Source organism: Triturus cristatus, chromosome 2_2 (assembly GCF_964204655.1).
Source record: "Triturus cristatus chromosome 2_2, aTriCri1.1, whole genome shotgun sequence".
Lineage (NCBI taxonomy): Eukaryota > Metazoa > Chordata > Amphibia > Caudata > Salamandridae > Triturus > Triturus cristatus.
Window position 1 is genome coordinate 1,090,356,433 of NC_140582.1, and position 23,666 is coordinate 1,090,380,098.

Genomic DNA, 23,666 nt, shown 5'->3' on the forward strand with positions numbered 1-23,666 from the left:
TAGTCAGTCTAGACAAGGATTAGTCAGTCTGGCTAGTTCCTGGAATTGGCTTCACAACAAGGAAGGGGGGTTATTTGACACGTAGCAGTACAAAGGGCAGAAACACTTTGTTCGCCGAGCTGCTTGAGTGAGGGCAACACAAAATGGCGACGGAATACAAAATGAAGTCGAAACTAAATTACCTCAGACCCTCCTTTTGCCATTACGCAGGCAAAACACATAGACTCATGTTAATCTGAGTCAATGTCAATAGCCATGAGGTCGTCAAGCTGTTGCTGTAACATCATTTTCATATTTTCTGCTTTCTGTGAGACAGGCCTTGGAACACACATGGTGGCACAAAGGCCGCAGATAGCAGGACCACATTGTAGACAGAGGCAACATGAGAAGATAATGGCCAAAATCATTCCAATGAAAGTCAATACTTTCCATCCCCATGTGGACAGTAATCCCCAAAACCATTCTGTCAAAGACCAATCTCCTTCGTCCTGGTGAATGGACTCAGCGATCAGATGCAATTTAGAGATGGCCTGGTATACTGTAGGGGCGTTGTCAGGTATGTAAATGCAACAGCTGGATCCAATCAATTTACATACTCCACCACGGTCCGCAAGAATGATATCTAAAACCATTCTGTTCTGTAATGTCATAAGGCGGTCCGCCTGAAGCTCGGCTGTGAGGTTACTCAGTGCCCCTACAGTTTCATCTATCGTTGCCTCAACAACTCGAGTGAGGTGCCTTATGTTTCTGCTATTGGCCATAGGGCCCCAAAATGGGAGGAATCCTTTGAAAAAGTCGCCTCCCTCTTGTCCTGCTGTATCTTCTGAATTAATGACGCCCCTACTGTACCTATTTCTGTGATGTCCCGAAGGGGCGGTATATGTCGGAGGAAGGAGAAAAGCCACGTAACATGATCCTGAGAAATTAGTTGGTAACCATGTATAGGCCCTGTCATGGCAAACGAAATACGTTCCCTGTTATTGGCACTAACGGTGGAGAAGTCTTAGATGCATAGGTAGATGTATGTGCACAAGAGCTCGTTCCCAATTGGGCCTTAGCATTCTGACCATTTCCTTGGAGACACAGGTGGCCTCGGTGGGGTACAGTCCATATGGGCGGGGATCTCTTTCGTCTGGCCCTATCTGTAAGGCTAGTAACGTAACAGGTCATGTTCCAGCCAATGTATGCCCGTCGTTCGTCGGCGGGGAACTTATTAATTTTACTGTAATATTTGGTCATAGCCAATATTCCCTTTACCAGAGGGTCATGACTAACTTCAACCCCCCCCCCATATGGACCAACAGGGTGCCGGGGTTGGTTCTCGTAAGCATTAGAGAACATAGACACATAAGCCCAAGCAGACCCCTCCAGGAAAAAAGGTAAAACTAAATATGGCATCCCTTTATCCGTAGTATGGGGCAGGAGTCCACAAACCCACCAATCGGTGGTATTGACCAACAATTGATGCTGGTGCAACAATTGAATGAATGAATTATTGAAATATTCCATTCTCCTACTTTGCTCATGTTCTGGTAGTGTATGTAACTGGTGCGGGGAGGCAGTGGTGTGAAAAGACACGGGATGGGAGGGAGGTGTAGGTGTCTGCTGCATAATATAAGTAACCCAACCCACACAAGCTAATATAATACATAAAAAGATTAAAATACACAACATTATACCACATCTATTATACAATAATTTGCAATATTTCTTCTTCATTTTATCGTTCATATCATTTTTCCTTAATATAATAGAATCCATCCTCTAAATGTTGCTCGTGGCAGTCTTCCTTCTTCACTCAGCTGTGATTATCAGCCGTCCTATGACACTGCAAGTCCTGCAGGCCTATTGCCACTACTCAGGTCACAAACTAAGACTCTTACCACGACCCTGCAACCTAATTGGATGGTCAGTATCACTGAAAAGCGTAATCAAAAGAAAAATTCTCAATTGTCTCTAGCCACTCTAGGCCTCAAATTGTATCTCGTTTTATTCGGCACAGTCTGGTCCTGAAAAAGTGTCTCCGGATTAGTCGTGTTTAACCTGAGATGTGGTGGTACAGCCTCCTGCAGAACGTCATCATCCTCTTTCTCAGATCGAGTCCAATCTAGGTGTGCATTGCTAAAAGGTACGAATCGGAGGACCCTTTCACCTTCAAAATCGCCAATACCTAAACGGACCCACTGGTCTTAAGGCAAAGGCAAGGGTACCTTCTTACAATGCACACCGTGGATCCAATTTTTCTTTCCGACCACCTTCACGGCTGTGCGTGTTGTCAATAATACTTGACGAGGCTCTTTCCAGCGAGGTTCCAAGTTCTTCGATCTTTGAAAATTCTTCACACACACCCAATCGCCGGGTTGTATGGTATGACCAGGATCAGTAGAAGCCTGAGGCAAAGCTTCTTGTACCTGTTGATGAAGGACACGCAATTTAGTGGTGAGGTCATGCAAATAATCAATCAATATTGGATGCTCTATCTCGGAATACTTCTTTGGCCTTGGGACTCCCCAGACATTTGCTGGGCGTCCAAACACAACCTTGTAGGGACTGAGTCCCATACGGGAATGAACAGTTGTTTGAGTAGACAAAAGAGCCAAGGGTAAAGCATCGGGCCAGGCAAGACCCGTGCTGGCCTGTATCTTCGCGAGCTTGTGCCATGGTAACTACTGGAAGTACATAGGCGTCTGGTAACAGCCAGTGCTGATGTTCCAACAATTCTGTCCAACACCCTGTCGCGTCCAACATTCCTGTGCCCTCTCTCCACTTACTCAGTTCTTTCTCTGTAGCCTCTACCTGGATCATTTTTACACTTTCTATTGTGTCCTCACACATCCCTCCTTGTCTGACCCATCTAGCAGGGCCCGCAACATACATGCGGCTTGGGACGTCTCTGGCTGTCTCTTTCGCTGTCTGGTCTGCAAAAGCATTTCCTCAACCCACATCATCAGTGATTTTCTTATGCGCACTACATTTGACAATTGCTATCTGAGTGGGCAAGGTGAGTGATTCGAGAAGGTCATTTATCAACTGACCATGCTGTATCTTAGTGCCGTGGCTATCAGTGAACACATTCACTCTCTTTCCTTCAGCCAACACACAAGCTCTAGTCAGAGCTATCAATTCAGCTGCCTGGGCTGAATTGTTCCTAATGCGTGCTGTTTCCGCAATTGTGTACAAAGTAGTGACTGCGTAGGCCGAAGTCGTCTCACCATTGGGGAGCTTGAAACAAGAACCATCCACCCATAGGATCCCATCCGGGTCCAGGAGTGGAGTGTCCTTTAGATCCACTCTACCTTTTGTCTCCTCCTCTGTACGGAGGAAACAATCATGCTGCTCCTGAGTACCTGTTTCTACTGGGATCGGGAACAGTGTGGCTGGGTTTAGGGTATTGCATCGTTTAATATGTACATGACTGGCCAAGAGCGTCAGCTCGTACCCTGACAAGCGGGCGCTTGTAAGGTGCTGAGTCTTTGTTCTATTTAGGAGAGTATCTACTGCATGCGGCACCATGACAATAAGAGTATTGTCCAGTACCAATCCAGCAGACTGGCGAATGGAAACTGCTGCTGCTGCTGTGGCATTCAGACAACTGGGTAACGCCTTGGCCACTGGGTCTAGTGTGGCCGAAAAATAGGCACATGGGCGCAGCTTGTCTCCAAATGGTTGCATTAAAACTGACAATGCGCAACCTTCTCTCTCATGAACGTAGAGTGTGAAAGGCTTACTGTAATCAGGAGTACCTAACACCGGAGCAGAGCACAAGGAAGTACGTAAATCAGTAAAACTTTTCTGACATTCCGCAGTCCAAGGGAGAGGTTGGGGTGTATCTTTGAGAGTCAGTGCCAACAGAGGTTTTGCTAGCAAAGAAACATTTGGAATCCACTGTCTACAATAAGAGGTAATGCCCAAAAAGGCACGCACCTCCCTTTGTGTACATGGTACAGACATTTGAGCAATTGCTTGGATACGTTCTGGGGTCAATCGCCGTCCCTCGTTCGACAAGAGATGACCTAGATAGGTAACCTCTTGGCGACAATATTGCAATTTAGAGGGTGAAACCTTGTGATGAAGGTCAGACAAGTGACGTAACAGTGAAATAGTAACCTGTTTACAAGTGTCCTCAGAATCAGCAGCAACCAACAGGTCATCTACGTATTGAATAAGGATGGCACCTGGGGGCAAAGAGAAAGCATCAAGCTGCGTTTTCAAAGCTTGACTGTAAATGGAGGGACTCTCGCAATAGACTTCCTCAAGTGAACCGGAAACTTCGGCCTCCTAAAGAGAAGCCGAAAATATCCCTACTTTCCTCAGCAATAGGAATGCTGAAGAAAGCATTCTTAAGGTCGATAACAGAAAACCAAGCAGCCGAAGCAGGTATCATTGTCAATAGGGCAGTGATATCTGGGACGACAGGAAATTGGGGTACAACAATCTTGTTGACCTCCCGGAGGTCAATCACAAAACGATAAACGGGTGGCTGGGGAGAGTCAGTGCATTTAAGAACAGGTAAAACAGGACTATTGCATACATCTCCCCTTGTCTCTTCAATCACGCCTTTCTGAACCAAATCATAAGTAATAGCCAATAGAGCTTTTTCACCATCACTGGAAATCTTGTACTGTGGAATGCGGGGTAACTTAACATTGGATTTGAGGGTGACGATGTAGGGCGGAATCCGCAGAAGACCAACATCATTGGGACCTGTAGCCCAGAGGGTTGCAGGAAGGGAGCGCAATTCAGGGGGGAGTTGGTCTTTAGACAAATACGCCGGGGAAATCAATTTCTTACCTAAAGTGAGGTGTACACCAGAAGGGGAACAATGCAATGTCACGTACAGTCTTTTTAACAAGTCCAAACCTAACAAATTTTCACCACAACCAGTTGTCAAAATAAGCGGAGCCTCCAAATCATAAGGACCTATTGAGATGGGCAGAGGACAAGAAACTGGGTTATGAACTGGGGCGCCAGAAAATCCTACAGAAACATTTGTTAAGCCAGACAAAGGTGCCCCAGGGAGTTTAGAGGGGATGATAGAACTCTTCGTTGCACCAGTGTCCAATAGAAATGGCTCTGAAACACCTAGTGCAACGACTTTAACATAAGGCCCATTTTGGTCCACTGGAACTGATCTGACTCCCTCACTTTGTCTATGGGTGTCCTAGCTAGTATGAAAACCCTGACTCTCATCCTCGGTATAATAATCATCATTGTAATAATGGGCAGACTTAGCATTATGCTGATCAAAATAATTCATGGCGTTTTGAGGGGAAAAGGAACGCTGGTCTTGAGATGATGTGCCTCGCCCCCTACCCCTGGGTGTTGACTGGTAGCCACCTCGGCCTCGCGGCCCAGGCATGCCACCAGCACGCTGCAACAAAACCGGGCAACTATTTTTGAAGTGACCTTCCTCCTTACAATAAGCGCATTGATTTGGACCCAGTGGGGGCCGGGGAACAAAGGGCTCAGGTTTTTGCAACAGCTTCTGGAATTGGGGAAGCGGCTGGAACTGACGCTGAGCTGGGCGAGGGGGATAAGCCTGTTCCAAAAGAACTTACGTTTTTAATTCCTTAGTCTTTTTATCAAGTTTGTCCTTTTCCTCTTTATCCCTATTTTCATAATACTGAGCAGTAGCCAATATCTGTGCAGAAGAGGAAACGGCCCACGCACTTTCGGAATCCTTCAGTTTATTGGAAGTTCAGGGAGCAAATTAAACACAAATTTATCTACAAATAATCGTTGGCCACCTTCCGTGCTCATATCCTGACCACTGTGATCAAGAAACATCTCCTCAAATCGAGTAAAAAAGTCGGAAACGCTTTCATCTTTCTTTTGCTTACAGGCAGCTAACTTGTCCCAATTAACTCGCAGAGCGGGCATCATAGTTTTCATCAAGGTAATAATCCTAGCGGGAAGGTCTGCAATTAAGGCATCAGGTTTAGCACCACCCACTTGGAGTCTATCTGTGGCAAGTATAGCAGCCCAATCACCCCCCAATTCTTGGGCATGGTCCTCTTTCCGAATCCTAGCCCACAATGGTTATGGGACCACATTTCCCATCAGCATGTATATATTGGCTAAATTCATAATGCATGCATCAACAGTCTGGGGCAGTTCTTTGTAACAACCAGCAGGATTTTTACGGGGGTCTGGTAAGGATTGTTTAAGGGTCAGAACCTCAGATCTTTTCCAAGGAACATGTACCCATACACGTTGGAAATGAGCGGGTATACCAGGATTGGCGCCGTGGGGTGCAACCGCTTCTCTCCACACCGGAGGAACTTCTCTCATAGGATAGTGTTTTAGTTTCCTTTTAACAGAAGGATCTAGTTCAGGCAGAGACCGGTAAGTGAACATTGTTCTAAAGGTGACAAGTGTCCTTACAGCATCCTCAACCTCAGCACCCACAATTATCCCTTTGTTAAAGTCAGCCTGAACATCTAGCAGACCCTGGGGGGCTGATCCTAATCCCATATCCTCCCACTCTTGACCAAGAATGACACACATGTTATCAAAAACATGTCTTTGTGTGGGCGCATCCCACTGCTGAAAAGTGTCCATGATATCTTGTATACCATACTGGGGGTCATTCATGATCCACTTACGGGTGAAGAGGTCTAACGCATCACGTTCTTGGGGACCTGGGAGCTGACGACGGGTCTGCCTACGAGGAAGAACAGGAGTCATGTTTAATGACCCAAAGAAAGGGGACAAAAGGCCAGAAACAGTGTCAACCAGCCGCTTACGAACTGAGGGGGAATTCGACATAAGGACAGGGGACAAGGTATTAGGCGGGGCAGAAGAGGGGGCAGAAGAGGGGGTGACAGGTATAAAGGGGGTCAAAGGCAAAGGAGTCTGAGGCAAAGGAGGTGGCGGGATTGGCATTACCAGAAGGGGCTGTGGTTGAGGTGCAAGGACCTGTTGGGGAACAACAGGTAGTTGAGCGGGTGGCAATAGTAGGGGTGCATTGGCACCCTGTGCATAGGGCGGGGGTAATTTCAGCAGGTGGGACATTAAAGGATCCTTTTCGGGGTCAACATCCTTGTCTGGAGGGGAAGTGGGCAACACCGGATAACACTTATCTACTGCCATACGATGTTGTCTATCTAAAACCTCAATTGTATAATCATTCTCATTATCTTTAAACTGCTGGGCAGCCTGTATAACAGTCATGCCCTTTTCCTTCCTATCTCTTTTTGCCTGTTTTATTTCTTTCTGTTTGGCTTCCTTGCGCCAAAGGCGAAAAGAGTCAAACATAGCCGGCCGGGCTTTTCTTTTAAACAATGTAGCTTCCAAATTATCTAATATATCAGGCTCAAAACTACAATTTTTTGGCCACTGCAAAACGCCATCTTTTCTCGTATAGCGGACCCACACTTCATTAAAGGTGATGGGGCCCACACCATGTTTAGAATAGAGCTCATAGGTGGGAGTTCCAGACGGAGGAATTGGACAAGAGTCCTCCAGTCGGGAATCTCTATTACAACAACAACAACACCACCTTCTGAACTTACTGAAACCAGGCATCGTTATTTCACTGACCTCTTTACAAGCATCAAGGGGTTAATCAACCAACACAGCACAAATGTACTCACCCCTTGACTTCGGCTTTTGCAAGAGCCGAATCAAAAAATCAAAAACAAAGAAGTGGGAGCTACCCACTATTACTTAACCAAATGTTCTCTCACGCCAACAGAGGTCCGTCTAACGTCTCGCAATACCAGTCATCACCAAAGGGGGGCCAAGGCAGGGCGGCAGTCAGGGCAGCAATCACAAGCAGCCGTTGGAAAGGAGAAGCCGCGCTGCAAAGACCTTCAGTCCACTTGCGACATGCAGGGGTCGATCACGTGGTGCGCTTCCTCTGGAATTTTCCTTGCGGGGCTCCTCACGACCCTCGGGCTCGACCGCTACCTCTGAAGCCGCCTCACAGAGGGCACCAATTGAAGAACCGGGCCTTTAAGGGCCTGGCGGTGCAGGGCATGCCTGAAATCTCCGAGTTCACCTGCCTTGTTGTACAGAGACACGGAATACTCTGTTAGCGTAGAAAACCAAATTTATTCGCTGCAGCTACGCACAGTTATCCTAGAAGTGCATCAGTGGTAGGTTCTCAGGAGACTGCCACTTTACTCCGTGGCTCACAGTCTTTTATAACCTTATACACCCAAAGAAAAACACTCCCCATGAACCAAATATTAGCCAATAGGAAAACATTCAAAACAAGGCACCATGTAACCAGAACATCCCCCTTGAGTCGTGTTCTTGCCCAACCCCATAAGTCAATCAATGACAGCACCTATAGGTCAATCAGTAATGGCAGGACGTGTTTGTGTGCTTCAAAGGATGACTTGCAAAATAAGATAATGCAGAGAAAGAATACCGATGGCCAACAGATAGTTGGGACAAGGATTAGTCAGTCTAGGCAAGGATTAGTCAGTCTGGCTAGTTCCTAGAATTGGCTTCACAACAAGGAAGGGGGGTTATTTGACACGTAGCAGTACAAAGGGCAGAAACACTTCGTTCGCCGAGCTGCCTGAGTGAGGGCAACACAAAATGGCGACGGAATACAAAATGGAGTCGAAACTAAATTACCTCAAGTGCCACCCCTCTTTTCCTGGAGGCGGTAGTCCTTTGTCACTGTTTGGTTTTATTTACAGGTTAGCCCATCCCATTTACTTAATGATGGTCTTTACAGTCGAAGCCGTAGACTCAGTGGGTACTAACATTGGAGCCCTTTCTTCAGCAGTTGAGACAAGGAAGCATCACCAGCTTCAGGAGAAGGTTAGTTAAGGGCAGGCCCTATTTAGTAGGTTCTCCTGCCAAGAATGTTGGGATGGAGGAAACATTCCATGTAGAATACCAGAATAAACATGAATGGGACAAGACTTCCAATGAGTAAGATCTTTGGTAACCAGAATGGTAGGCAATGGTGGTCCTGTAAAATGACCCCTTGGAGATATGAAGTTCAATAGGAACAATGAAGTGGGAGCAAATGTATCCACGCCCTGTCCCAAGGGGCATCTGGGGTATGAGTCCAAAGGCACATTTACCAGTTCTGCAGAATGTTGAGAAAAGTCTTGCAATCTGGCAGACCCAGCATGCAATCAGGTCAGGCTGGTTAAGAAGGTCAAACTCAGGGGAAGATCCTCAGGACTCTGAAGAGAGGTGGGGGATGTGAGGAGAAGTAAGAAACACATTGATTGCTTCAGTGAAGGTAAACAGGACTGAAAAGGTCATAGTGGCATTAACAGGATCAGCTGAGACACCCCTGAGGACTCTCAGAAGGGTGAATGGTGACAGGTCTATCCTGTCCAGCAGGCTGGCATTTGCACCCCAGTCATCTTGGTCTGGACGTCAGCTCATAAATCTTGAGAGCTGATGATTTATGGGTGATGGAAAGAGATCCACATCCAGGGGATTCCACCACCAGTGCTCCTCCTGAAATGCTTCAGCGTCTAGCATTCCATTCTTTGAGTCACGAAGTGCCTGAAGTACTAATCTGCACTTGAATCAGAGAGGGCGAAGTGATGCTCACCAGTGACTTCCTGGTTTTTCGTTCGGCGGTATCCCAAAAGATCCGCTTGTGAGCATGCACTCCATGTTTGTTCACACATTCAACCGCAGATTATCTGTTCGGCCAAGCTCCCCGTGGGAAAATGCAAATAAGAAGGTGTAGAGCAGTGGTTAGTAACCTTTGAGTTTTGTGGACCTCACTGAATCATTACTGGAATCCGGGGACCCCACTGTGTCAGTATTGGAATATGGGGGCCCCCGGCTGAAGCATTTTCGATGAAATGCACAAAAATACAAAAGCAAGCATACACAAAACAAATGGTCAAATATTGAAATAGTTTGTGCAATTCACAATCAAATATAAAACAGGTTTTCACATTTTCAATGTTGCTTGTTTCTCCCTCACACTGATGCAGTGCTGAGTTGTTTACATTGTTTTCCCCTTTGGCCCTTAGGCAGGGAAAGGGGGCTGTCCTTCTCTCTGGTTCCCTTTAGTCAAGAGAGGTTTAGCATAGAGAACCATTACCTGAAATTTGCACATGCAGTAAGTGATCAGGCATTGTCTCTTTACCCATACCCGTAGACAAGGCTGGTAGGGAGTAAATTAACCCTGCTGTCCTTAGATAGGCCTGAGGTCTGCAATTAGCCCCTCTGGTCCTGACTGGAGGAGGGGTTATGGTGAAAAGCAATTCAACATGCTGTAGAGGGATATTTTTAAGTTTGTAGGCTTATCCACCCACTTATGAGTGCTGTGTCATTGGCTCTCCTCGGCTGCTGCTTTCTGCTGCAAACACTGAGAGAAAAACACCTGTGAGCGGCCAGTATTTGTGCAAAGAATGTTCTAGATGTGCGCTGGATTATTATTGCCCACAATCAATAATGTCAGGATTGTACCATTCTGCCAGCAGGTGTAACTCACCACAAGAGCCACTAGTTTAGCACAGATCACTTTCTGGCACCCTTCCTCCACATCTGACTCTACTCCTAGTTTCCATTCCACCATTTTGATTATGACGAAAACAAAAGTGGCCCCATTTGCAAACTGTGTAGTAAGAAAATGCGGCCCACATTTATAAATCAAGAAACTCAGAATTTTTATGACAGATTGTCTCTGAGGCATGAGGAGCTGCAGTCATTTTTATGGTAATATCAGGGAAATGCAGCAGTGACATACATAGTGGTCCCACCCTATCGAAAAGATAAAACCTTGACGCATCTCTGCTCAACTACTCCCAGAGTTCCCTTGGTCCATTGACTCTGCCTTGTATGAGATAACAGCATCAACAATGCACACTCCTCTCTCCCTCCATCGTGTCCCTCTCCTTCCCTCTCTCCTGGTCCCACGTTTCCACCAAAACTGTCCCCATCGGTGCTTTAGGGGGCGGTGCCATCTTATTCTGGGTTCAAACATGTGATTGATTGGTTACATGCAGCCCTTTGCAGTAGACAGATTCTTCTCAAGTTGTGTTTCGATTATTCAAACTTCAAGCCATAGGTTTCACACAGATATTTTTACCTGATGCAACATAAAACCTGAAGAGAAATGTTTATATAAACAAAATAACCAGTAGATGGCAGTGTTGTCCAGTTCTACCAATATGGGGAGAAAGTGACCTGAGATTGTCACACGGGCTCGTGCAGGCACACTCATATATCTGCCCAAAACAAGGTCATAAAATCGAGTTACTCCTCGGTGGCGTCACAATAAAAAGACCAGGAATGTAACAGCTGGTTCATGCATGCAACCAGTAAACAACAAAAGAAGTTCCACACAACAGTGAATGAAGCCAGTAATTCAACCACGGGAACATGTAAGAGCCCCCTTTTGAGATATATTAAATACAAGAGATTTCAGAAGCACAGCACAAGCACTGTGCAAGCGAAACCTAAAAAAGTCACTGCAAAGGGACATTTAACTGTTAGGTGGGCAGAGCCTGAACCCCTGATTATGCGCTTTGCAAACGAACCCTGGCAAATCTAACAACAATCTGGCCGTATTTGTAAATTTGAGAGGTCCGTCACATGACCATGCTGTCCTGACCAGTGCTTTATTTTTATCTCCTAGAAGCCTTGGTCTGGTTGTCTTCTGCCACTTTAGACAATAGACAGCAAAGGCAGAGCACATTGGTGGGCGGCATGGCAAGGCCTTCTTCCTTCCATGCCTTCTAAAAGTAGGCCGCAACCCTCTTTCACCTAAACTAACTACAAAAAATACCACTCAGCAAGTGGGGCGAGGGAATAATAAGCAGTGTTCACCCCAGGTATAATTTTGTGAAGTCATCAGTTGCATTGGCTGGATCTGGACTGTTCAACGCAAGACGGAGCTGAAGACGCCATTGCAGGCTCTACATGTTGCCCTTAAAAAGAACCAGACAGATGGTGCAGTTTAGGCAGGGGCGGCTGGTGACATTTGAAAGTGGCGGGGCGTAAAATGATTGCAAAGGAAGCAAACGAACGTGTGAGCAGTCGCGAGGGGGGGGGTCACGCGCGGGGGGTGGGGTGGGGGCATCGCACGGGAGATAAGCAAACGAACGTGTGAGCAGTCGCGAGAAGGGGGGTTGCGAGGGGGGGGATCACACGGGGGGGGTCGCACGGGAGAATACTATGAAAATTAAAAGGAAAACTTACCTGACCGCCTCTGCTCCTGGTCCGCGTTGGCGCCTCTGCCCTCTTCAAACTGGATGGAACAGCACGTCACGTCAGCACTGCAGTGGCAACCCCTCAGCCAATCCTGGCGCTGCTGCAGCGCCAGGATTGGCTGAGGGCACAGCCTAGTCCTCGCCCGCCGTCTGCCCATTAGGAGACCGAGGGGCTCCTAATGGGCATGCGCAAATCTGTGAAAACACAAGTGCGCATGACTGGGCACGGGCTAAAAATTAGCTCACCATGCCCACTCATGCGCACTTGTGCTGCAGTGCTGCCTGGTCTGACAATGCATGTCAGTCAACATGACACCGGACCGCCCACGGTCCGACGTCATGCTGACTGACATGCATTGTCAGTTCTCCCCACCCTCGGCGTCTCTGAACTTAAGCAAACTAAGTTCAGAGACACCGAGGGAGATGTGGGCGCGGACGGGTGCGCGGGGGCGGGGGGGCAACGCCCCCACGCCCCAATGGACGCACCGCGCCTGAGTTTAGGGTAGAGGAAACAGCTTGGACTGTCACTGAATGGCATAGTCTTGGGCTGACTTGATCTTTGGAAAAGATTGCGCAGGCTGGGGGTCACTGACAGAATATCGGCAAAAGAAATTTCGTGCGGACATTATATTGTGTCAAAACTATCTTGGTTCAAAATATCGAGTGCAAATGGGTAAGACTAGATTTACTATACTTAACTCCACATCTATCTTGAAGAGATATACAGAAGGTACATATGCATGGAGTTATATATAGTATAACTTTGCTTACCTATAGAAACTTACCTCCACACTATTTGTGCCCTCAATATTCTTGACACAATATCTTGGTTCACAATACTCCTGTTTCTGGTAATCTGTCTAAATACCCAGGCAGTGGCCACCCCACCTCCTGCTCTGTCTTAAGGGGGGGGGGGGCATATTCTCTAATCGCTGGCCCCAAGAAAACTGTCAGTAGCAGCAGTGGGTGACAGCAGGGCCTTGGACTATCTGGCACTGGGTAAGAGCATGCATGGATAGTGCTGCAGGCAATCAGGTGATTGGTTTATATATCTACCTCCCTGACAATGGCTAGTTGATAAGGACATTCAGGAGAGCGCCCACTGTGGCTTCTTCAGTGTGCCACTCATGTGCATGGGACTCCGCAAACACCCTGCCCAGGCTGCCCAGCAAGGGGATATGGGTGGAGGAGCAGGCTACATGTTCTCCCTTTTATTTACTTTCTGAAGTCTATATAGAAAGCACTTTGGCCATCCTAAATGTGAGTACAGAAAGGTGAAAATAGAGATGGGAGATTAGTGGAGAGGCAGAAGAAGCAGGAAGATGGGAAGAAGGCATGGGATAGAGGGAAAACAAGACATAAAAGATGGGTGGATGCAAAGAAGAGGGGTGAGGAAAGGCATTGGAGAGGTAAGTGGACTAATGTGGTGTTCTTGTGGGGATACTTTCACCAGGACCTATGGGCCCTTTCAATGCTACTGTGCATTACACTACATTGGAGTGTTCCTATTACTGATTGTTTGGGTTTATGAACCTTCCAACTTGTACTGTCAAAACATAATTGAAGGATCAGGCATTCTTGGCTACTCCCTTCTCATCATGTCCCCAGTTACCCACAAGGGCGTTTTCCACCATAACTGAACTCCAATGCAAATGCCAGCACTTATCTTGACCAGACCAATTCATTTCTCCAATGAAAGCGAGTTCTGTAAAAAAACTATTGTTTCTTCTACCCCACAACACTATATTGCTCAGAAACTTGAATGAACACATTAATTTACTTTATTTTATAAGCATGACTGCTACCTTCAGATTTCACACAATTGGTTCTGGACTCACCGGGGCCCATCGGGAGGTACCTGATGAGATTCTAGTACAACTTTAAAAAAATAATCTTGAACAATCAGTGATTCATGGCATTTCTCTAATTACCTAACAACAGTTTAGAACAACTGAAGGGCCCTTGTTCTCCGTGTGTTCAGAATTAACCCATCCACAGGTTGGCCATGCAATAGTAGCAAGGTGAGCATATGTTCGAAGTTGCCCTAATGGCAAGTCATATTTCTAATTCAGCTCTTCTAGAAAGGTGCTACCTTCAAATAAATCCTCAATATGACTTTTTCATGCCACTATCGAAGTCTCCTCCGAACTTCTAATGATGGATGTGGAGGGCTTTTTCTGATGATGTGCGCATAAATACAAATTAACCTAAATGTATGATAAACATGACCGCACTCATTCTTTAGAGCATTAAGTAAAAGGCTTGGGGCACAGAAAACTGATATATTGAATAGTGTAGAACTGCCACATAGTAATCAGGATGACATTAGCCATGCTAACAGAAATGCAGCAAAGAGGAAACTTCCCTTATTTTGCTCAGAAAGGGACGTGTAGTGAGGAGAATCGCAAGGTCAATGGGCCAGATAGGGAGCTAGGGTTTTGATACAATGCTTGCCTTGCTGTTATGTCTCTAGCTGAGGCATGGTTTACGCATTGATACAAGAAACGGTGCAGTAATTCCCTCTCCATGGAGAATCACTGCCTGGGAAGATACAAGGAGGCCTAAAACGTTGTGCGGGGCAGACACTGACACGAAGACTCGTGAATGGCGAGCCGATATCTGACTTCAGGCCTGGATGCTTCCGTGAATGGCGAGCCGATATCTGACTCCAGGCCTGGATGTGAATGGCGAGCCGATATCTGACTCCAGGCCTGGATGCTTCCGTGAGCCGATACCGGACTCCAGGCCTGGATGCTTCCGTGAGCTGATATCTGACTCCAGGCCTGGATGCTTCCGTGAATGGCGAGCCGATATCTGACTCCAGGCCAGGATGCTTCCGTGAATGGCGAGCCGATATCTGACTCCAGGCCTCGATGTGAATGGCGAGCCGATATCTGACTCCAGGCCTGGATGCTTCCGTGAGCCGATATCTGACTCCAGGCCTGGATGCTTCCGTGAATGGCGAGCAGATATCTGACTCCAGGCCTGGATGCTTCTGTGAATGGCGAGCCGATATCTGACTCCAGGCCTGGATGCTTCCGTGAATGGCGAGCCGATATCTGAATCCAGGCCTGGATGCTTCCGTGAATGGCGAGCCGATATCTGACTCCAGGCCTGGATGTGAATGGCGAGCCGATATCTGACTCCAGGCCTGGATGCTTCCGTGAGCCGATATCTTACTCCAGGCCTGGATGCTTCCTTCCATGAATGCTGGTGAGCCGATATCTGACTCCAGGCCTGGATGCTTCCGTGAATGGCGAGCCGATATCTGACTCCAGGCCTGGATGCTTCCGTGAATGGCGAGCCGATATCTGACTCCAGGCCTGATGTGAATGGCGAGCCGATATCTGACTCCAGGCCTGGATGCTTCCGTGAGCCGATATCTGACTCCAGGCCTAGATGCTTCCGTGAATGGCGAGCCGATATCTGACTCCAGGCCTGGATTCTTCCGTGAATGGCGAGCCGATATCTGACTCCAGGCCTGGATGCTTCCGTGAGCCGATATCTGACTCCAGGCCTGGATGCTTCCGTGAATGCTGGCGAGCCGATATCTGACTCCAGGCCTGGATGCTTCCGTGAATGGCGAGCCGATATCTGACTTCAGGCCTGGATGCTTCCGTGAATGCTGGCGAGCTGATATCTGACTCCAGGCCTGGATGCTTCCGTGAATGGCGAGCCGATATCTGACTCCAGGCCTGGATGCTTCCGTGAATGGCGAGCCGATATCTGACTCCAGGCCTGATGTGAATGGCGAGCCGATATCTGACTCCAGGCCTGTATGCTTCCGTGAGCCGATATCTGACTCCAGGCCTAGATGCTTCCGTGAATGGCGAGCCGATATCTGACTCCAGGCCTGGATTCTTCCGTGAATGGCGAGCCGATATCTGACTCCAGGCCTGGATGCTTCCGTGAGCCGATATCTGACTCCAGGCCTGGATGCTTCCGTGAATGGCGAGCCGATATCTGACTCCAGGCCTGGATGCTTCCGTGAATGCTGGCGAGCCGATATCTGACTCTAGGCCTGGATGCTTCCATGAATGGCGAGCCGATATCTGACCCCAGGCCTGGATGCTTCCTAGGGGTGTGCGGGGACAGCACATGGCTGGGCATAAGGTAGTGACGAATCATTCAGCCAATACCATAATTAGGAATCTGATAATATTGTTATTTTTTTACTGAGTTTTATATATCACGAACTTGACCGGAATCAGGTATCAGAGCGCTTTACATAGTACCAGTTGCATTACACGAGGACACATTCATTTTTGTGAGGAACGGGAGATTAAGTGATTTGCCCAGAATCACAGGATGTTCAGCGTCATTGCCGAGACTCGAACCCAGGTCCCCAAATTTTCCAGACTCTCCCCAATATTTATAGATATAAATATAAATATTAGGTAGAGGTTAGACTCATTATTACAGATAGTAGGGATGTGCGATGTAAGAAGCTTTGGGTTTGTCTAATATTCATCTTGTTTTATCTTCTGGCTGGCAAGGTTATAACCATACTTATCACAGTTCTGATACACAAGGTTTTTGTGTGGATTCTACATACTATGTCATCATTATAAACACCAACTGCTATGCATGTCCAATGCCTTCAGGGTGAGGGTCCTTGCACCTACAAATGGCCCCTGCAGATAAGAGCTTCTCTGGCAGGGTGTCTGACTCACAACTCTCTGAATCTAGATAAGCCCAACTCCTTACAGAGAAGAGTGAGAGGCAAGATACTCCTCTGTTTTTCTTTTCTCTGATGGGGGTACAACAAGCAAATACCTCCTGGGGCTAAGAACATCTTTCCAGGTGTGCCGTTCGAATTGGGGGGTTTCACGACACAAGATCCAGTTCACTTAAACCCTTGGCGTCACTAGAGAGGAAGGTGTGGGGCATATGGCCTTGTGCAGCTAGAGTATATACAGTATTGACTCTAGCTAGAATCTTTACATCACTCATAAAAGTGAGGTAAGCACGCTTTGTCTACGGTGCTCACCCCTAAGTCTGCCTCTAGCATGGTTAGAGATGGAAAAGCATGTTCTCTGTGTCAAGCCTCTTTGTGTTTGTCTGGAGGCTAGCCGCCCACTGTAGCTGAGTTTGAGTTTATTTCAACACTTTCAGCTACCAGAGCATTCCTTGTGAGAGATAATAAAAATCACGAAAACAGTGAGCAACTAATGACTTATTCATGTTTTAATTGACACTTATGTTTATTGTTGTATAGCATTAAGGGCAGAACAGAAGGAAAAGGAAAAAAGAAATGCAAAGCAACCAGACACTACATCTGATATACATCGTGACAACCAAACTCCACCGTTTACGTACAGTATTTGAGTACAATGAGGAACATTCATCATGGGGTATGGATCCTGAATTCCACGGGTCTCTCCATTTGTAGAATTCTTTTTCAGCACTATAGCAGTAGCAGTAGTCCATGCTGCAAGACCAAGCGGACTCAAGATGGGGATCAGGTGATGTCCAGCTTCGAGCAATGTCTCTTATGGCTACTAAGTAGCCTGTACCTAGAACTCCACCTCACGGAGCACACGTGCGCATGTCTTCGGGCAATGTGGGTGGGCGGGAAGGACATTGCATGTTACTCAAATTATGCACGCGGAGTAGCCATATTCCTATGGAAGGACATAAGCACACAGCACTTTGTGACACACAGGGGCGATATGTGATGCTGGAGGGTGTATTAGCAGGGCACCCTATAAAACTGATCTCAATATCCGGGCTGAACTCGGACAACCCAGACATCTTTACAGGCATCTGGAGACTAGCGGACACACTTGGCCCAGGCAGGGGACAATAACATTGTGCTTGATCCTACTGTAGACCGATCGACCAATTTATGCCGACCCCAGCCCAGGGCGGCCACTCTTTTACAGTCCACCATGGCTGACTTTGGTCTGGTAGATGTCTGGCGCAGCAGGAACTTTGGTGCTCCATAGGGAACCTGTGCATCATCTGCCTGGCCCTCGTGGTCGCGGATCGACTACTGGCTGACCTCGCGGGATGTGGCTGGTTGGGCGGTGGAGGTGCTCCATCTGCCCCGCACGCTCTTGGACCACTTCCCTGTGCTGCTCAAGTTGGACTTGCCTGATTACCCGACCAAGGCGTTCATCTGGAAACTCTCGCCTGGTGCACTGCATGACCAGGTGTTTCGGGAATCCATCAGACAGGCGATAGTCACATTTTTTATGCTCATTGAAGGATCGGTCGACTCCCCCTCAACTTTGTGGTTGGCGTTTAAGACCGTTGTACATCGCTGAGCAGGCCAGCGTGCTGCGCTCACTCCGTAGGGATATCCAACGACTAGAGAGTGATATACGTGCCCGAGAGATTGAGTTTTTCGCCAGCAAAAGTGAAACCACATTGAGGCTAATTAGGGAGAAGATCGACGTATTTGAAGAGGCAGCCACCAGCGAGACGCACTACCTCAGCAGAGAGATCAGAACCCGTAGATACGGGGAAGGAGATCGGGCCGGGAGGGATGCTAGCGGGTCTCCTTAGGAAGCCATGAGCCAGCAACTACATCGCTGAGCTGCGTACTCCAGAGGACATGCTGGTCTCGGGACAGGCAGCTGTAAATCCAAAACGGTCTCCTTCTACGAGCCCCTATACAGCTCTCTATGGAGAATGCCTCCCCCGGACCTCGAGCCATTCTTTGATTCCATACAACTGCAGTGGCTGGAGAGTGGACACAGAGCCTACATGGATACACCGTTCTCGGTGGAAGAGGTGGTGTGGGCTGCCAAGTAAAAAAAACCCTAGCTTGGACGGCTTGTCTGCTGCTTTTTATAAGGAATATGCGACAATACTTGCCCCACACCTGATGCACATGCACGAGGAGTCCTTGGAGCGGGGGATGCTACCCTCCTCGGTAAAAGAAGCCCTCATGATAACTACCCTAAAAAGGATCCTCTAAGATACGACTCGTACCGGCCGCTCTCCATGATCAATCTTGACAATAAGATACTCACTAAGCTTATTGCCGCCTGGCTACTCCCTTTGCTACCTCAGGTGCTGAGACCTGATTAATGGGGTTTTGTGCCGGGTAGATCCATTGCTCACATCCTGCGTATACTCTACGCTACCATGCAGGAGGTGGACCGGATGCTGCAAGCTGTAGAGGTTTTCCTCGATGCCACCAAGGCATTAACATGCTCGAATGGTCATACATGTTTGCGCTTCTCGCCCGCATTGGGCTAAGCGCCAAATTCATTTAACCTATATCCTTGCCGGACTCCTCCCCCTCCGCTCGAATCCAGGTGAATGAGGTAGTGTCCTTCTGGTTTCCGGTATCTAGGGGCAAGCGCCAGGGGTGTCCGCTGTTGCCCTTATTATTCGCCATGGCCATGGAGCCCCTGGCGGCATGCCTAGGACAGCACCATGCCCCGTGGGTGATACTGGTCTCACTGTATGTGGACGATGTCACACTGTACATCAAATGTCCGGAGGAGAACTTGGCCCCCCTGATCAGGGAATTTCTTAGATTCAGTGGACTCTCTGGCATTTCCATAAACTCATCCAAGTCTGTGATTTTCCCACTAACAGATGTGACAAAGCACTTTCAGGCAGAGTTTCCGCTGCAATGGCCCGAAGGTCCAGTTTGTTATCTAAGCATTTGGGTGAGTCGTAACGTTGAGGAATTGTGGAGATCTAATTATGGACGGTTGATGGACTGGCTCGAGGCCCGTATTGCTGGCTGGACCAAACTCCCATTGTCAAATCAAATCAAATCAAAGATAGCTTTATTCGATTTAAGAACTAAATAATAAAAGCACAATTTTAAACATTCGTTTAAATACACTCTAAAGACATTTTTTGCAGAGTAGAGAATTACACTGATAGTTAAAAAATAATCAGGGGTCAAATACCCCCATATATTTTCTATAATTAATGACACTTTTCAAATAAGAAGCAACGGATAACATAGTCAACTCACCATCTAAAATTTGTAACATTAGGAACGCTGTGCAACATTGTCTCAAACCCCTCTTTTTTAAAATCGATTTTAAAAATCTTTTTCTTGGGTACAGATAAAACTTACAAAATAAGGTAATATGCAGTGTAGATTGTTGCGATATGGCATCACACGGGTAAACACCCACATTTTTGGACCAATCATTTGTTGTTGTGAAGCTTATAAGTCTGGAACTCCCATTGTCATTAATGGCGCGCATAGCCATCGCAAAAATGTTAGTCTTGCCCAAGTTCCTTTATCTTTTTGCCAACCTACCCCTTCCAATCAACGCCGTGTTCAGAGACAGACTGCAGTCTAGCATGATCTCGCTGATGTGGGCTGGGAAACAGCCCAAGATCTCCTAGGATACCCGGATGCTCCTTTTTGAACAGAGTGGGTTGGCCGGCCCAGACTTTGATCTTTATTACTACTGCGCCCAAGCGCAGTTTGGTTTTCATTGGGTGTTCCCGATGCTGTTTATGGCACACACAGCTCCTGAATGGGATCAGGCAACACCGCACCCGCTCCACATGCGCTATCCCACAGATAGGGCTGGAAATGCTCTATGCCCCCTCAATCCTTCTACCCAAACACTCTGCCTTGCTTTCTCTATCAAAGGCAGGCCCATGCAAGCGACTAGAGAGACTTCATATCACCTCAATGGGAGACGCGTTCCCTGAGGGGACCTTCATAGAGCTCAAGCAGGTGCGGGAAGGAGGGGAAATTACTTGCCCTATAGAAAATGACCTACTTTCAGTTACGGGCGGCACTGCGCGATTACATAGCTTCTTTCCTCGCAGCACTGCCCACCCTTCACCGCGCACTTTGGTTACACAGCTATACACCGACATGCAACGCACAGCGCCCATATGCACCCATATGCACCCCAAGGGCCCACAGAGAGTGGGAAGTCTCACTTGGCATAGCGATTACTCCAGAGTAATGGTCCTTCTGCTGCACGCAGATAAAAGCCCTGCACCCTAACTATCAGCTGCACCTCCTTCACTTCAAATTCCTGCATAGATTGTATAGAATACCTGATTGGTCTGGCTGCTGAAGCACGTCTGGGCATACCTGGCGCACTTTGGGCGAGAAAGCAAAAGACACACAGTTGATGGACGGAATGCAGAACAAATCAAAACATTCATCCCCAGTCAAGAGATCTGGGTTAAATTCATCATTCTTTTGCTCACCGTCCATCACCGTCCTTCAATTGTGTGTCTTTTACTTTCTCGCCCTAAGTGCGCCAGGTATGCCCAGACGAGGGTCCTGGGCTCACTGGGCCACTGGAATCAAGCTATCCTGGCAGAAGAGGGGTGAAACCCCGAAACCGGTCCTAGGATGCTTGTTTCCGGTCCAGGGAGGACCTGGCTTGGCAGTTCAGGCTGGACTGTTCCCATGAGACACAGGGTCAAGACTGATTTGAATATGGCCAGGTCTGAACTGGGGTGACTTGGTGAGCAAAAGAATGATGGATTTAACCCAGATCTCTTGACTGGGGGTGAATGTTTTGATTTGTTCTGCATTCCGTCCATCAATTGTGTGTCTTTTGCTTTCTCGCCCTAAGTGCGCCAGGTATGCCAAAACGAGGGTCCTGGGCTCACTGGGCCACTGGAATTAAGCTATTCTGGCTGAAGAGGGGTGAAACCCCGAAACCGGTCCTAGGATGCTTGTTTCCGGTCCAGGGAGGACCTGGCTTGGCAGTTCAGGCTGGACTGTTCCCATGAGGCACAGGGTCAAGACTGATTTGCATATGGCCAGGTCTAAACTGGGGTGACTTGGTGAGCAAAAGAATGATGGATTTAACCCAGATCTCTTGACTGGGGGTGAATGTTTTGATTTGTTTTGCATTCCGTCCATCAATTGTGTGTCTTTTGCTCTCTCGCCCTAAGTGCGCCAGGTATGCCCAGACATGGGTCCTGGGCTCACTGTGCCACAGGAATCAAGCTATCCTGGCTGAAGAGGGGCGAAACCCTGAAACCGGTCCTAGGATGCTTGTTTCCGGTCCAGGGAGGACCTGGCTTGGCAGTTCGGGCTGGACTGTTCCCTTTGGGCACAGGGTCAATACAGATTTGCATATTGCCAGGTCTAAACTGGGGTGGCATGGTGAGCAAACAAATGATGGATTTAACCCAGATATCTTGACTGGGGGTGAATGTTTTGATTTGTTCTGCATTCCGTCCATCAATTGTGTGTCTTTTGCTTAGTTATTGGAATAGGCTCCATGTGATCTGTAGTCTGGTGTACGGCATGGGTGAGAGAATCGACCCAGTCAGGTGTATATAGTGAGATTCCCCCAAACTAACCTGCAATCCCGAAGCATCTCCACATATATTGATCATTTGGGTCTGACAGGGCAGAGTCGTCTGGGGAGGTGGTAGGTATAATAACATTATAGAAACACAGAGAGAGAAAGGGAATTATAGTGGAGCCACTCTTTGTCCCCTTTGTAATCTATAAATAAACAATGAAATAGTGATTCCAAATGATTGGCTTGAATAAGACAGAAGGAGTCACAACTATGTTTTAAAAGAACCCTCACTCACCAACCTAGTTGGTGACATGCTTCATCATAGGGTTGCCACCTGAGGGGCCGAGTGCCTCTCGGGTGTGCTGCGACGCCTAATTACAGCTGAGCGGGTTTTGTTGGAATGTGCAGTGAGTGAGCAATAACACCATGAGTATTAAAATTGCCTTTACTTATCCTAAATAATTGTAATAATGGAGAAGTAAGGCAAGATTAAAAAGTACTAGTGGATGCTTTAACTGGTTAAATTGACCAGTAACATCCTTAAGTGAATCAGAGATTCAACTGACTAAAAATCACTTTAAAACCACGATTACTGCCTATAAAAAGAAGCTTGATTAACTGAATAAGGAAATCAATGAATATAAAGAGAATTTAACACAATCCAAATCCAAAAGTATCAGAAAGATCTGAAACGTTTTTCCTTCAACAAAACCTATCCTTATGTAGATCCAGATTTTGTTCCCCCTACAAAAAATGCCAACAACTCTGACCTCTCGGAGGATGACTAGTGGAGGGAGTTTCAAATCTAGACAAAGAGGGAGAAACAGATTTCATAACACACAACAGCCGCGGCCCCCCTACCCAACACCCAGAGGGGGAGGTTTCCCCAACCATTTCAATCCACATCATCAATGTTCAATGATGGGCTGGAATCCGGCCTACCTACTTGCCCCACAACCACTCCTCTTCCCTCAGAACACTTAAAGACTGCCTTTTTTAGGGAGAGGCAGGAGGGGAAGATGAAGGAGAAGAGGAATGAACCAGGTTCATTGGGAGGAGGACGACCCAGTAGGGAACAATACCCGGAGCAAGTCATGGGAACAACAGGCAGGGACGAGCAACCTGAGAGCCTGATTACAAATTTGTCTTCAGTCACCTTAACACCCATAGAAGAAAAAGTACTCAATCGTGGACTGGGTTTTGTACCAACGGCCCGTCTTGATAAATGTATTTTCATTGTGAATTATCCGAATTCTTCAGGAAACTGAGACTAAAAGCTTGCTTGAAAAACAGGAAACTAGGG

The 23,666-nt window shown here is 47.4% G+C and overlaps 1 pseudogene; it reads right to left on the reverse strand.

Moving 5' to 3' along the window:
• Window positions 1-230: 230 nt before the first annotated feature.
• Window positions 231-1,611, reverse strand: LOC146863193 (endogenous retrovirus group PABLB member 1 Env polyprotein-like; annotated as a pseudogene).
• Window positions 1,612-23,666: the final 22,055 nt, after the last annotated feature.